At 37.9% G+C, this 15,362-nt stretch overlaps 1 protein-coding gene across 14 annotated transcripts in view; it reads left to right on the forward strand.

Moving 5' to 3' along the window:
- The first annotated feature begins 1,299 nt into the window (after positions 1 to 1,299).
- Positions 1,300 to 15,362, forward strand: part of KCNJ16 (potassium inwardly rectifying channel subfamily J member 16) — a 173,366-nt gene continuing 159,303 nt past the window's right edge. For 4 of the 14 annotated variants that reach the window (XR_010581968.2, XR_010581967.1, XM_065531922.2 and 1 more), the window contains exons 1-3: positions 1,300 to 1,499; positions 1,584 to 1,652; positions 4,137 to 4,201. The gene's annotated coding sequence lies outside the window, so the exon portion shown is untranslated. Of the gene's footprint in view, positions 1,500 to 1,583; positions 2,035 to 4,136; positions 4,202 to 15,362 lie in introns of all 14 variants that reach the window. The other 10 variants (XM_045374488.3, XM_074020268.1, XM_015438776.4 and 7 more) reach the window with 6 other exon arrangements.

The following is a 15,362-nucleotide window of genomic DNA, read 5'->3' on the forward strand; positions in this document are numbered from 1 at the left end:
GCCATGTAACCATTTGATACTTATCATTTATTACATAATGAGTTACCTTTTCATATATTTATACTATCTCTCTAACTTGACTATATATTCTACCAAGATGGGAGTAGATATTCTTTTTGCATTTTACTATGGATATAAATGTATACATTGTACCCATTTAATCAAATACTTGACTGATTGGATGCCTGCATCAAACGCAGACATGACTCCCCACAAAATGGGCTTCATATGAGCCTATGTGGCAAAGATTAGGGTTCCTGGGAAGCAGATTCTGAGATGAAATTAAGAGCTCATTATGTTAATTAAGGTGCATCCTTGGAATCAACACCTCTCGAGGTAGGGGAAGGAAGCAGACAGGGCAGAGAAAGAAGCTGCGCTTCCATGGAGACCCATCACAACTGCAGTGAATCTCATAGAGATTTCTAGAGCTCGAATGACCCTTCAGCATTTTCTCAAGATGAGTGGTAGTGAACAGGCCCTTACACTCCCTCCTTGATCAGTTTTTGGATGTGGGCTGCCTGTAAAGGGGTGTGTCCTCGGGCAAGGCTGCTCTCTGCAACAGAGGCAGTCCTTGGAAGGGCAGCCAGCTTATGGCCATCTGCCTACAGCTGAAGAGCAACAGGTTCTTCAGTGAAGGAAGGTCTGGCCAGTGCAGCACCAGGCTCATTCATATTAGGTAACTCCAGGTAAATGTAAGTGCATTTCTTAGAGATGGGATGAGGTACTTTGAAGTACCTCATTGAGTTTAAAGGCAAAGGTATTGATACCTACAGTTATATTCACTAGTTCTGGTTGAGTTCAATTACACTGAATTTGAGATGGCAGTTTGAAAGTTTACTGTCAGTAACTACAAAAGAAGAAAAGACAAAAAAGCAGAGCATTGTCTTTGCAATTATGCTGGGACACTTTCAGAGTAAGTCCCCAAGATACAGGGTCCAAAAAAATACTGATATGGTACTCATTTGTGATTCTATGTATTCTCTTTCCAAGAGAACTTCAGCTGCATGTTGGATGGAAAACAATATGAAACAAGGGAGACAGAGACAGAGGAGAAACACAGTTTGTTAATATTCTGTGCTAGATTCTGCAGAGGAATCACTTTATTTTGCAGATGTAACTAGCTTAAGTAGAGCTAAAAGTTATGTAGCTAGAAAGCTGACTTACACCCTTAAAGCTAATGAAGAGAAATGCAGGTTTCCCAGGGTAGGTTCTTGGCACTTCTTTGCAAATAGGTAAAAGGGAATGGCAGATATTCAAGCTCAGGGAGCAAGCAGCAAGGACAGAGCCTTCCCCCCTCTCAGTGTGTTGAAGTCAGCAGATAGCACACCTGCTGCTGCGTGAGTTCCTTCTGCCAAGCAGAGCAGCACAGCTGCAAGACGCTCTGCTTCTGGCTCTGAGCTTTGCCTGTCTTCAGGGATGAGGCCCCTCCCAAGGCAAGTTCAACTGGGTTCTTTGGCAGCCGAAGTCTACATGGACCCTGCAGGGAGCGGTGGAGAAAAGTGAGTTTGACATGCTTGGAAATATTTAGATCTTGGATGTAAACTTCAAGGAAAATATTTACTCTGTTTGTTTTAATACCACAGAGGTTTGGATCCCGGGAATCTTCAGACGAGTACAAAAGGCTCTTGCCAAGGCACCAATTTAACAATTTGGTCAGTGACAAAAGGGCATCCTGTTTAACTAGTCTGAATTTAAATAGCATGTTTCCAGTGTATTAGCATGTCTGTCTCATCTGTTTACTGAACTGTTTAACCCCTGAATTTTGTGTTTGGTTTATGAATTTGCACAGAATCAAATACAGTTTTTTAATAGAAAGCAAGCAAAAAAGCAGGTCATCACATAGTCGAAAGGGTTGCTACCCGAGCATTGACAATCAACTTCCCACGATTACTTGACGGTTCAGAGTGAGCAGATCCTCATAGAAGGCTACAAACTCTCTTTATTCTTGGCTCTTGGTGAAAAAGTCCTTACTGCCTGTTTGCTGGTGCTGAGAAATACTGCAGAATGCTAAAGGACTATGCAATTGTATTTTTGGTGAGTGAATTATGGTAAAAGAGAAATCTTGTAAATGTGACTTGAAAAGTAGCATATTTTGTGTCCTGTCTGTGTGTTTCATGTGGAATCCCTGCTGCAGGGCACAACTTTCAGGACTCACGCTGATTTCCCTTTAGTTTTCTGTTTTTGTTCGTCTGCAGCAGAGTGGGAAATAGCTACTGTAAAGGGAAGTCTTAAGAAAACATATCAGTTATGTGCACACTATGTGTACATATATGGAGGAAAAATAGACAAATGAAACTGGCATCACAATGCTCTCTCCAAGGGCCTATAAGAGATGAACTGGGACTCCTTCCTGCCTTCAGAGAGCATAGCAGGCAGAGAAAATGTTAACCGTTTTTTCAACTATCAGAAAAGTAGATTTCATGATGTCATACAATTTCGTATTCCACTGTCAGATTGCTTCCCCACTTTGGCAATTAAAAGTAATTACACTTTTTTTTTTTTTTTTTTTTTTTTTTTGCTGTACTGCCAAGCCAATTTCTCCTATATAATTGTTTTTAGACATGGCGAATGAACAGCTGTTTTTCAATTATTGGACACAGTTGTATTTCAATTCTCTTGTAACAGCTGTGAAACAGAATTCCTATTCAGAATTTTATAACAGGAAACCGCACAAAGACTGCTGTTGTCTCTCTGCTAATGGAGATTTTGTGTCCCACTTCTTTCTCAGTACCATTTCCCAGATGCTGTCTATTGTCTTTCCTCCATCTTTGCTTGATTGTTACTCCCACGTGTATGAACCAAGTCTGATGTCTGCTGATGAAACTTTATGTACAATGCCTTGGTCAGTTTTTCCCTCCATCAGAAGAGGAAGTTATCCCACTTCTCCTAACCAGTTGACAATTAAGTGAAGAAGGAATTTGAATACCTGCATGGTCATTCTGTCACTACCCACTATTGTCACATTTCTTCTTAGTTGCATATCAGTTATAAGAACAATTAGAATGGGAAAAAGTCAAACATGTAAAAATTTATATTTGCTAATAAACTAATTTGCATGGGAGCCACTAGAGAAATATAGACTCATCTGCTTTATAGCAGCTTAGAACCAAGAGAGATCTACCAGACCAGTTAGTGTAACACTAATGGCTTTCATCTTGGAGAAAGGAAAACAAGCCAGAGTGGTTAAGTAATTTTTCTGTTTTCAGGTAACCTATCTCTGTTGTTGCTTAGATATCTTAGAGCTCAATTCCCCAGTTTTAGTAGCTTCCTTACTCTGTTTTTGTTTTTTTGTTTTGACGGAGTCTCACTCTTGTCACCCAGGCTGGAGATGCAGTGGCACATCTCGGCTCAGCGCAACCTCTGCCTCCCAGGTTCAACTGATTCTCCTGCCTCAGCCTCCCAAGTAGCTGGGATTACAGGCATGTGCCACCATGCCTGGTTAATTTTTTTTTTTTTTTTTTTTTTTTAGTAGAGACAGGGTTTCTCCTTGTTGGTCAGGCTGGTCTCGAACTGCCAACCTCAGGTGATCCGCCTGCCTCAGCCTCCCAAAGTGCTGGGATTACAAGTGTGAGCCACTGCACCCAGCCATCTTCCTTACTCCTTAACAAATGGTAATCTAAAATCAGAGAAAGCATGGTTCTGGAACATTGAAAGTAAACTAAGAGAACTATGTGTTGCCATTCAGATGCAAAAATAATTCTCCCAGTCTCTAGGCCAGATTGAATTTCCATCTGGTAGAGATTTATGTGTTAACTATAATACTTGATTTCCCCCTAAAGTTCAAATCTCTTTGGAAGGTATTAATTTTATGTTATATAGAAATTTATACTGAATATGAACTAACAATCTGAGAATATGTTTTGATGGGCTGAAAGGAGGAGATGCATGAGGGACTTATACAATGCCATGTAATTTAAACTTAATAAATATAATGTTAATGGCTGTGTATTAGTTTTCTATTGCTGCTGTAGCAAATTACCACAAACTTAGAGGCTTAAATAATACAAATTTATTATCTTCTGGATCTTAGGTTAGATGTCTGAAGTGTTTTTCACTGGACCAAAATCAAGGTGTTGACTGGGCTACCTTCCCTGCTGGAGACTCTAAGGGAGAATCCATTTCCTTGTCTTTTCCAGATCCTAGAGGCTACCTGCATTCCTTGGCATTTATCCCCTGTCTTCCATCTTCAGAGCCAGCAACAGTGAGTTGAGTCCTGATATGGCATCACTCTCATCTCCTCTGCTGCTCCTTCTTCCATTTTTAAGGACCGTGTAATTACATTGAGCCTATCTGGATAACCCAGGATAACCTGTCTCTTCTAAGATCAGCTGTCAAGCAACCTAAATCCCATTACAACCTTAATTTCCCCCATTCAGCCATATAACTTAATATATTCACAAGTTCCAAGGATGAGGAAGTGGACATCTTTGAGGGTGTGTTGTCATTCTGCTTAACACAGAGTGTAAGAGAAAAGCTACAAATAGCAATGGCTTAACTAAATAATAAGTTTATCTGTTATTCACATCTGGAGTTTCTGGTAAAGCAATCCTCTAAGTGACTATTCAGGGACTCGGGTTCCTTTCATCTTCTGTATCTGCCTTCCTACTGAGCTTGATAGCCTTCCCTGTTCAGTTAATACCTGAAGAAAGAGAGAGAGGTTTTTGTGTGTGTGGTTTTATACACCAGGCTTGGAGGCAGTGAAAATTATTACTACCTATATTTCATTGACAATACTTAGTTATGTGACTACACCTAAGTACAGTGGACGTTAGGAAATATAGTCTATCTATGTGCTTAGAACATGAAGAAAATACATTTGATGAAGAGCTAGTCAGTCTGTGCCAATTCTATCCATTTGTTCACCAAGCATCTATTCCATTTTTCCTGCCACACATGGAACACAGGTGTCCTTTCTGAAGGTGGAAAACTAAAGGTCCCAACAAGTCATTGCATAAAACTCAAAGTCCAGGATCCTTGAGTGATGCTCATCTCTCTAGACCAGAATTGAAGTGGCTTATTTGAACCTATAAATGATATGTATTTACACACACACACACACACACACGCACACATGCATACACATATCATGCAGGGACAATACATAGATACAGGAAAACATTTTAGGCACCTGTTTGGCAAAGGAAAAAATGAGAGGCATTCAGCTGTTACTGAACCATAGCAATTTTGAAATCCTGCTAGGCAGATATTAAGGGTCCTATTATTTGGCTGGAAAAAAAATCTTTTATTTATTCCTAAATTATGCTCCCTAGAATCTCGTTTCTTCAGTGTTCTCCATGGTTGCTGATTCCAGCCTCTGAGAGATTCTTCTTTGTCTGTCTTTCCCATGACCTTCAGGAAGTGGGAGTTGGGGATTATATCTGGTGCTGATAAAAGTTGGGGGACCCGGTGCTAGTCTTAAAGCTTAAGAAGTCAGTATTTTTAGTCCATGCTCATAGAATCCCTAGGGAAACAATTTTCCCCAAACTAATAGACATTTAAATTGTCTTGCTTCTAGTCAATTCCATGTACCAATAACTACATTTGAAGTTTTCTCATTGTAATAATTCTCATGACTGATTTATTTTTTGCTTCCTCACCTATAACCTTCTAAGCCACTCCCAACCTCCCTGAAGCTATCTGAAATAATATTTTTGAATACTGTTTCCTTAATCTAATCTTTATATTAAATTGTCTGTTTTTTTTTTTTACCAATAATGTTATTTGATTGTTGTCATTCAGAGCCTTTTCCAATTTGTCTTAATTAGGATGCAGAAGCACTCAGGTTTATTAACTCTAAAAGTTATTGATCTCTGGATACATATCCACTTCAATTTCTGCTTCAAAATAAGTCTGTTTTTGTCTGTGCTCATCTCTTTCTTGTAATAGATTGCTAACAAAGGCCAGTAGTAGCAAATAGGCACTGTTACTCTCCTATCAATCTCTTGTCCTCACGTCCAAAAACTACAGGCTTATAGGCTCATGAGGTGTGTTGTGCCTTTCTATTTAACGTATGAAATGGTTTTACCATATGTTTTGCCATGAAACAACATGACTTGGACCTTCATTGTTCCAGCCTCATCTATCAGCCTCCATGAGGCTATCTGAAATAACATTTGTGAATATTCATTTCCTTAATCTGATCTTTATCCTAAGGCTGCATTATAGGTTCTCAGATCCTTCCCTTTTCAGGGACAAATAGAAAAAAGCAACAAGAATCACTTGTGGGATATTGTGATAAAATGGGCCTGAAATTAATTAACATCTTTTCTGCCCACATTCTGTTGGTCACAATTAAGTCATATGGCCATATTTAATTGCAAAGTATGATAGAAAATGTATTTGTGTGTGTGTGTGTGCACGTGTGTGTGTGTGTGCCCAGTGGGAAATGCCAATGGATTTTAGTGCATATGTGCAGTCTCTGTCACACCAAAAAGCACAAAACTAAGTATCTGGGTATGCCAAATTCGGCTATATTGTCGGACAGTATTGCTTAGAGTATTAAGAGCTATTATTGATAGTTAATTGAACATTTAACAGTAGAAGATCTGTTGATAGTATGATATCAATGTGCAGATGATTTAAAAATCTTGAGGCATTCCAAGTATCATATACAAATCAGAGGTAATTCATTTACTTAAGTGCATTATTGACTACCTATTATGTATTGGACTTTATGTTATGTGCTATGCAAATAAAAAGCACTGGATATATCTATAACCTCAAAAAGCTCTCAGTATTCCAGATGAGGCAAACATACACACAAGTAAGTAAAATACATTTTTTGTTCTATTATGCAGTTACAAACATCATATAGGAGCACTGAAGAGGGAACTACTATGTCCTAGTCTTTTTTTTTTTTTTTTTTTTTTTTGAGACGGAGTCTGGCTCTGTCGCCCGGGCTAGAGTGCAGTGGCCGGATCTCAGCTCACTGCAAGCTCCGCCCCCCGGGTTTACGCCATTCTCCTGCCTCAGCCTCCCGAGTAGCTAGGACTACAGGCGCCCGCCGCCTCGCCCGGCTAGTTTTTTGTATTTTTTAGTAGAGACGGGGTTTCACCGTGTTCGCCAGGATGGTCTCGATCTCCTGACCTCGTGATCCGCCCGTCTCGGCCTCCCAAAGTGCTGGGATTACAGGCTTGAGCCACCGCGCCCGGCCGTCCTAGTCTTATTAAAAAAAGAAAAAAAAGTAAACAGAGACAGCAAGAAAATAGCAACTATTAAGAATGTTGTGTTTTGTTTTTGTTTTTGTTTCGTTTAACCATATAAATGAAGTGTCTCATCAAATGAGGAAGACTTTATGAGCAGGGAGTTATCAAAATGCTGAACATGGTGAGGTGCAGTGGCTCATGTCTGTAATCCCAGGACTTTGGGAAGCCGAGGCGGGCAGATTACCTGAGGTCGGGAGTTCGAGACTAGCCTGGCCAACATGGTGAAACCCCGTCTCTACCAAAAAATACAAAAATTAGTCAGACGTGGTGGCAGGCGCTTGTAATCCCAGCTACTCGGGAGGCTGAGGCAGGAGAATCGTTTGAACCCAGGAGACGGAGGTTGCGGTGAGCCGAGATCGTGCCATTGCACTCCAGCCTGGGGGACAAGAGCGAGACTTCGTCTCAAAACAAAAACAAAAACAAAAAAACTGAACATGCTGCACTGAAGAAGCAAAACCCAAAGGTGTTCAAAAAGGTCAGTAGTTTCTCTAGTTCAATGTTTTGGGGAAGAGATCTTGAAATCTTAAAATCCGGGACAATATTTAAAGTAAGAAAAGAAGCAAAGCCCTTTTTTCTTCTTTGGTGGTGGTTATTGTTGACGTTGAAGAGTAACTGGAAAGAATAAGTTAAATGGTCAAAAGTTTGTTTTTGAGATGCCTGCAATATGGCACTTGGGCAACCTCCCATGATGCTAGATCCCTGTTGGGTCTGACGAAGGCAGACATTCATTAAGCCTCTCACCACCAGCGGTTGGATGCCATCCACTTCATGCGAATAGACAACCACAAATATTTTATTCCGTATATCAGTACCAGAAGCTAGGAGCATGGAATGCACACAGTATGCTTTGAACCTCATAATTGTTCCTTGTAATAATAAATTTTTACATTTGAACCTGTGAGTTATCAAGGAAAAAAAACCAAAAAGCCACTTTGGTTAAGGGATAGACTTAAAATAACAGGAATTATGGAAATGGAAAAACACCACTTTTCTTTGTTGGCCCAAGGATTTATGTGTGGGGGGAAAAAATGATTCAGAGGTGATGGCCTTTCTTGGACATTAACAAACTGTAGAGGAGTTTGCGTCCCTGACAATGGATGGTGTGTAAATTCTAATGGTGGTAAGGGTGAGAGGAAGAGGGTGAATGTGGCAGAAAAAGAGAGACTGAGCTTAGGCAGTTCTATACTTACAAAGGGAGAAATTGTTTGGATTTTTTTTTTCTTTTCTGGAAAGAAAATCTATTGTTAAAAGTCACTTCAGCCTTTGCTAGAGAGAGAGAATAATTGGGCTTTAAAATATTAACAGAATATGAATATTGATGAAACTTGAAATATCCTGCAAACAACAGGTTTTTTCCAGCCAATTTGTTATACTCAACTCATGCTGATCGGATTCTGAGCTTTATACAAATAAACTTTAGATGGAAAATAAACATTTAAACATTAGAAATCTCATGACAAAAGAATAAAGAAACAAATGGACATTTCCTTCCTAAGAGTTTGAAATTAAAGAAAAAATTGACAGTTGAAATTTCAATACATTAAAAAATTTCTAATGTAAAATAATTATTTTCTGTTGAAAGGCAAGCCACATATTACAGTGATGGTTACATTAAATAGGGGATTGAGTTCATCTCTTAATGCCTCATGCAAATTTATAAGAAAATAATTAGCATAATTAACAATAATTTATTGGTCGATGTTATAGTAAATGTATAAATGAGCAAATAAAAATAGCAGATATGCCAATGAAAACTGTTTAATTATGATAATAATAAGAAAGTATCATAAATTAAGATCCTATTTCACATGTTAAATTATGGTAAATACAGAAATAGAATTTTTAAAGCTAGCGAGAGTATCATCAGACTGATTATCCTTCATTGCTGATGATATTATAAATTTGTAAAACTGTTTTAGAATGCAACTTGAAAATGTGTGTATTTGTTGATTGAATAACCTGAATTTAGTGGGTGAAATTGTGAAATGATGGTATTTTTCTTCTGCAACAGCCTGTTAAATTCTGTGTTGAATTTTCCATCCTTGCCCCTGGACAAAAACTTCTGATAAATCAATCTTTAGGTTACCAGTAGAGCTGATGTACAAAAGCCTTGTCAAACTTAAGAAACAAAACAAAACCACAAAATATTTTATTGTCTCATCCTCTTTTAAGCTTCTCCCCTGGACCCCTGATGTGGTACTTGGAAAATTACAGTAAGGAAAGTAGATACTTCATTATTTTTCCACTTTATTCTTTCACCTTCCCTTACTCAAGATGTTATTTCTTGACCCCCTCTTGGTGATGTTGGGTAGATATGAGAAACCAGGGTTGAAAAGTTATTTATCAATCCACACAGTTGTAATCTGGAGCTAGGCAGATACCTAAATGCTGTTTTCCTACTGAGAATATTTTGTAGGTTCTTCGAAAAAGCCAGGGAAGACAATCTGCTATATTATTCACTAACTTGGGCAGTGTCCCAACTAGCTGGCTATGAATGACATCCACCTGAACCCCTGCTTCTTGAGTAATCTTCCTGTAGCCTCTCAGTGCTGTTGTCTTTTAGCCCTTGGATGTAAGTCACATGCTGGGATCTTACGTGCAGGTAATTCATGCCTCACTATCCTCTGTAGGGTCCACACTGGCTCTACTTTTTCTCCGTGTTCAGCCATCAGGACTATTTCCCGCCAATCTCCTGTCTTTAAATTTTGCAGGCAAGAGCTGGCCTCTTTGTTTTACACATCCCTCACATATCAAGATCTAAATTCCCTTTCTTGGCCTGAGGTTAGTTAAGAAAGCATGGAGGAAGGAAAGAGAAATACTGAACAATGCTGACAACTGTTCCAAAAAAGTAGTTGATCAACTCTGCTAATGAATACTTACTTTTTGTTGTATAAGGGAAGGTAGGTGAAGGACTAAGAGCAACTGAATCTGTTTTGGGAAAACCCTTTTGCTGCTCACATTTAAAAGATCAGGCATCTCTCTTCAGAAGGTACAGTAATTATCACATACACTTTTGAGCTTTGAAATCGTAGCCCAAACTGAGACAATGGAAAAGTCCCATTTAGATGTTACACATTTTTAAAAATCTTCAGAATTTCCAAACCTTTAGCCTCTTGGGGAAGAAAACAGAAGTGACTAAATTATGTAAAAGCTCGGTGCATTAAGATAGTAATTATAGTGTTAATTTGAAAACTATAAAATTTGAAAATGGGAATTTGAAAGTCATCCAATATCTCATAATAGGAGAATAGTTGAGAAAGTTAAGGCATATCTAAATTAAAGAAAACCAACTTACTAAAATAACAAACTATGTTTTTGTGCATGAAAATATAATACAACATTGAGTTGGAAAAATAGAACATAAAATTGTATTTACACTATGTTTATAACTACATAAGGTACATATTTAAGAGGTCTGGGTCAGGAAATCAAACAACTAGTCGTCTATCACAGCCATGGAACTTGGTAGCTCGGTAACCTTAAGGACATTATTTAAAGTCTCCAACTCATCTCTCTGAAAAGCAGATAATACTTTCTATTGTTTTTGTGAGACTTACATGCACTAAAGCATTGCCTGGAACTTAGTAATGAATTAAAAAACTCTATTAAAAGACTGAAAAGGACACACAAAAGTGAAAATAGGAGTGATGTTAAAATGATTTAAAATCTCTTTTACATTATTTGTAATCTTCCCATAATGCTGTTATATTACTTCCATAATTAAAAACAAACTAAAAAAGCTGAACAGTTGGGGGGAATATATTGGTGACACCAACCCACAAACATTTAGGACATCTAAACAGGAGGTTGCACCAAATTGAGGCTTCCTCATATATCACAGACAAAATTGTTTTCCCAAGATATTGTGTTAACCAATCAATTCAGTGCTCATTCCAATCAGTTGGCATTTTCTAGTAACCTTTGCATCACCTGGGTATCATTGGCATAGATTTTAGACATGCATTATAGCAGTTCACTTTGCTTTCTTTGTAGTCCATTTCTGTCAAATTACAAAACCCAAATAAAATATTTCAGAAACAAACCAGAGCTATTATCCAGGTTATGAGCATTTAGATAAAAAGGGAAAAATCACGACCCCCTGAAGTAGGCTTAATTCAAATAAGAGAATATATCTTGCAAACCGTTCAATAATTTTTATTACAGTTTTTGATGTGCTCTTATTATCTAGACTATAATCTGCAAATGAATTGGGTATTAAACTACTTTTAAAAGTTTGCAAATAAACTCTCTCCCTATATATTATCACTCTTTTATTTGCTCTTATTTGCACTAATAAAGATGAAAACATTATGTGCCTTATTTCAAACCAACAAGAGAGCCAAAAAGAACTTTTAAAAATGATGTAAAGTTTGAAAATTTAAAAGTGCTTCTTCTAATGGGTTTTGGACAAGACCATATCCCAGAAACATATAACTGATTCACCTAAGCTTGTTTCTTAAAGACTAAGTAAAACTATCATTTACATATGTACTGCTTTTATGGCTTTATGCTGTTGCTTCTCATGATAACTTAAAATAATTTTTAAAATCCATATTCTCAGATTTGAGGTGAAATTTGAACAAGTGCAACTATATGTCTTTCTTCATAGTTACACGTGGATAAACAACTAAAAGTAAACCCCACAATAAAAACACTTTAAATGCAATATTTGAGGATTTTCTTCCATTAACTCTTTTTTACTTAAAAGATAGTGAATTTTGTCTGGAACCTTGTGGTCAACTATTCTAAAACGAACATAGAATTGGGAGTAGTAAGTCACTGATATTTCTGATTTTTAAAAATTTCAGTGGTGTATCAATCAAATGTTGCTAGAAAACATTAAGATCTGAGTGTCACACAACTATAAGCATTGATTTCTGACTTAGGGCAGCTGGGTGGGAAGGGTACATTTGGCTGATCTTGGCTGAGATCAGCTGGTCTTGGGTTCTAGCCACGTGTTCAGATCAGTTTTGCACCAAGTGTTCTCATCTTTTGAGACTACTCGGCTGGATGGGGAATGTTCTCATGATGTGGGATGAGAAGTCCCAAAGATGATGAGAGAGAAAAAAAATTATGCCACTTAAGGCCTAGGCCTGGAACATAGGTCATTCCCACCCCATTATTGTATGTTACATGCCCAAGTGTTGCTAATGCCTATTCCTCTCAGAAAGATGAGAAAGAATGGAGTGACCATTCCTGAATAAAAATTTAATCTCACACAAGTGATACATATTGTACTTCATGTTCCTACAATGTTGTCATAAACATTTCCGCCCAATGACTACATTCTCCCACTTCTTTTCTCTTTAATGTCTCTTCCTACTTCTCTACTTTCTTCGGTTATGAATGCAACACATCTCCCTTAAACTATTCCAGTGATCTCCTTCCTTGTGCTTTCATGGACTTAACCTTCATCTTCTAAACTACTGTCATTGTTAACTCCGTAATGTAGAATTGGGGCATATTATTCTATTCCTCATAATTCAGTGACTCCTTATCATAATAGGTGGGCAAATTTTCTTAAGGTGGAGTAGGTGACCCGGTCAAACTAACTCATACATGGATAAATGACTAAAAAATAACCCCCCAAATTAAAACCTATTAAATATAGTATTTGAGAATTTTCTTTCATTAATTCTTTATTACTTAAAAGATGGTGAATTTTGTCTGGAACCTTGTGGTCAACTATTTCAAAATGAACATAGAGTTGGGAGGTAGTGGGTTATTGACATTTCAGATTTTTATGAATTGGAGTTCAGTGGCATATTAGTTTGTTTTCATAGTGCTATAAAGAACTGCCTGAGACTGGGTAATTTACATAGGAAAAGAGGTTTAACTGACTCACAGCATGGCTAGAAAGCCTCAGGAAACTTACAATCATGGCAGAAGGTGAAGAGGAAGCAAAGCACCTTCTTTACAAAGCGGAAGGAAGGAGAAGTGCTGAGCTAAGGGGGATGAGCCCCTTATAAAACCGTCAGATCTTGTGAGAACTCACTCACCATCAAGAGAAAAGCATGGGGGGAAACTAACCCCATGATTCAATTACCTCCACCTGGTCTCTCACTTGACATGTAGGGATTATAGGGACAGCAATTCAAGATGGGATTTTGGGTGGGGACACAGAGAAACCATATCAAGTGGTATATCAATCAAGTTTTGCTAGAAAACAATAAGATCTGAGTATCATATCATACAACTATAAGCACTGATTTATAATTTATGGCAGCTGGGTTAGAGCTTCTGCTCTAATTTCTGCATTACATTTGAGACATCCACAATCCTCTCATGATCTCATACACCTTGATGCCCCTGTCTCTGCAATATTATCTATCTGTAGTGTCTTCTTCCAGTGGTCCATGAGTCAAAGTACTCCTGATCCTCCAATTCTACCTCTTGTCTGAAATTGAACCTATCAGGAGACACTAGGTTAGGAAGCAAATGACAGTGGCTTATAACCACAAACAGGTATTTCTTGCTTACATTACATCCCCATTGCTGACTGGTTTTAGAAATCTTCATTCCAGGACCCAGACTAATGGAGTGAATCTTATCTATTTATTTCATCATAGGGAAAATAAAAATAGTGAAGCATGTTCTAGCTCTTAAAACTTGTGTTTGCCACTACCACACTCATATTTCATTGGCTAAGGCAAGTCACATATACATGTCAGAATTCAGCAGGATGAAGGTGTAAAACTCTTCCTCAAGAGAAAAGGATATCTCAATGTGAGGCAGTAAATATTTTGAAGAGTATCAAAATCTACCATGGAAGTGGCCCTTTTGTCTTCCTGTTAAAGATTTCCTTTACAATGTTACAACAATAATTAATATAACTATCACTTGCTGAAATGATATCTATCTATTTTTATTGATATCTATATATCTTTATTGATAACTCAGTTCATTGAGTACTTCTTCTACTTCCCACATAACTTCAGGCAAAAGCATGACTATTTTTTTTTTACTACAACATAATGAGATCCCTCTTTCTCTTGTTTCCAACATTTACTTCATTTACCTGTGGGCCCTCACCTGTAGCTTTAGGAAAAACCACAAGACTTCTATTGACGGTGTGTTCAAGGCACTACAGACTGTCACTAACCCTTTCCTCAAAGCCCATTGCTCAGTTCTAAAGCCACTTCCACATTGTGGGTTGGTATTTTGCCACCATCTCACTGTTAATATTAATGGATGATAATTACATATTGCTCTGTAACAAATTACTACAAAACTTAGCAGCTTGAAACAACAAACATTTATTATTATTGGTTTCTGAGGGTCAGGAATCCAAGAGTGGATTGGCTGGCTGCTTGTAGCTCAACGTCTCTTGTGAGGTTGCATTCAAGCTGTTACCAGGCTGCAGTTGTCTGAAGGCTTGACTGGAGCTGGGAGATCTGTTTTTAGTATCACTCATGGGGTTGTTGGAAGGCCTCAGTTTCTGCTGAGTGTTATCCAGAGGCTCTAGTTCCTCACCACATGGGTCTCCCCACAGTGCTGCCTGAGTGTTCCTCAAGACCTGGCAGCTGGTTTCTCCCAGGATGAGAAATCTGAGAGAGAGGTCCAAAAGGGAAGCTTCAGCCCTTTATAACTTAATGTCAGAAGTACCAACCATCAATTCTGCCATATTCTGTTGGTCACACAAACTGTGATACAGTATATGGAAGGACTATACAGTATTAGGAGATAAGGATCACTGGGAGAACCATTTGGTAGGCTGGCTTTGACAAACAGTATTTTTTTCAACCTTGAAAATCCAGAGCTGTCAGAGAAACAAAAATGACTTTAATGTGACTCATTTAGTTGACCATTTACACAGTTATTTAAAAATACCTCTTTTACCTGTGTGCTAGCCCCTGTGATAGCTGCTCATTATGTAGAAATGAAAATGTTTCTTTCTTTGAGGAGCTTACAAACTATTAGGGCAATAAACATACACAGTTATGTACCACATAATTTTGTTTCATCAACAATAAACTGTAGATACAACAGTGACCCTGTAAGATTACAATAGTGTATTTTTACTGTACTTTTTCTATGTTTAGATACACAAATATTTACCACTGTGTTACAGTTGCCTACAGTTTTAAGAGCAGCAACCCGCTATACAGGTTTTGCCATCTGGGTTTTTTGTGAGTACACACTATGATGTTTAGATAA

This window comes from Macaca fascicularis, chromosome 16 (assembly GCF_037993035.2).
Source record: "Macaca fascicularis isolate 582-1 chromosome 16, T2T-MFA8v1.1".
Lineage (NCBI taxonomy): Eukaryota > Metazoa > Chordata > Mammalia > Primates > Cercopithecidae > Macaca > Macaca fascicularis.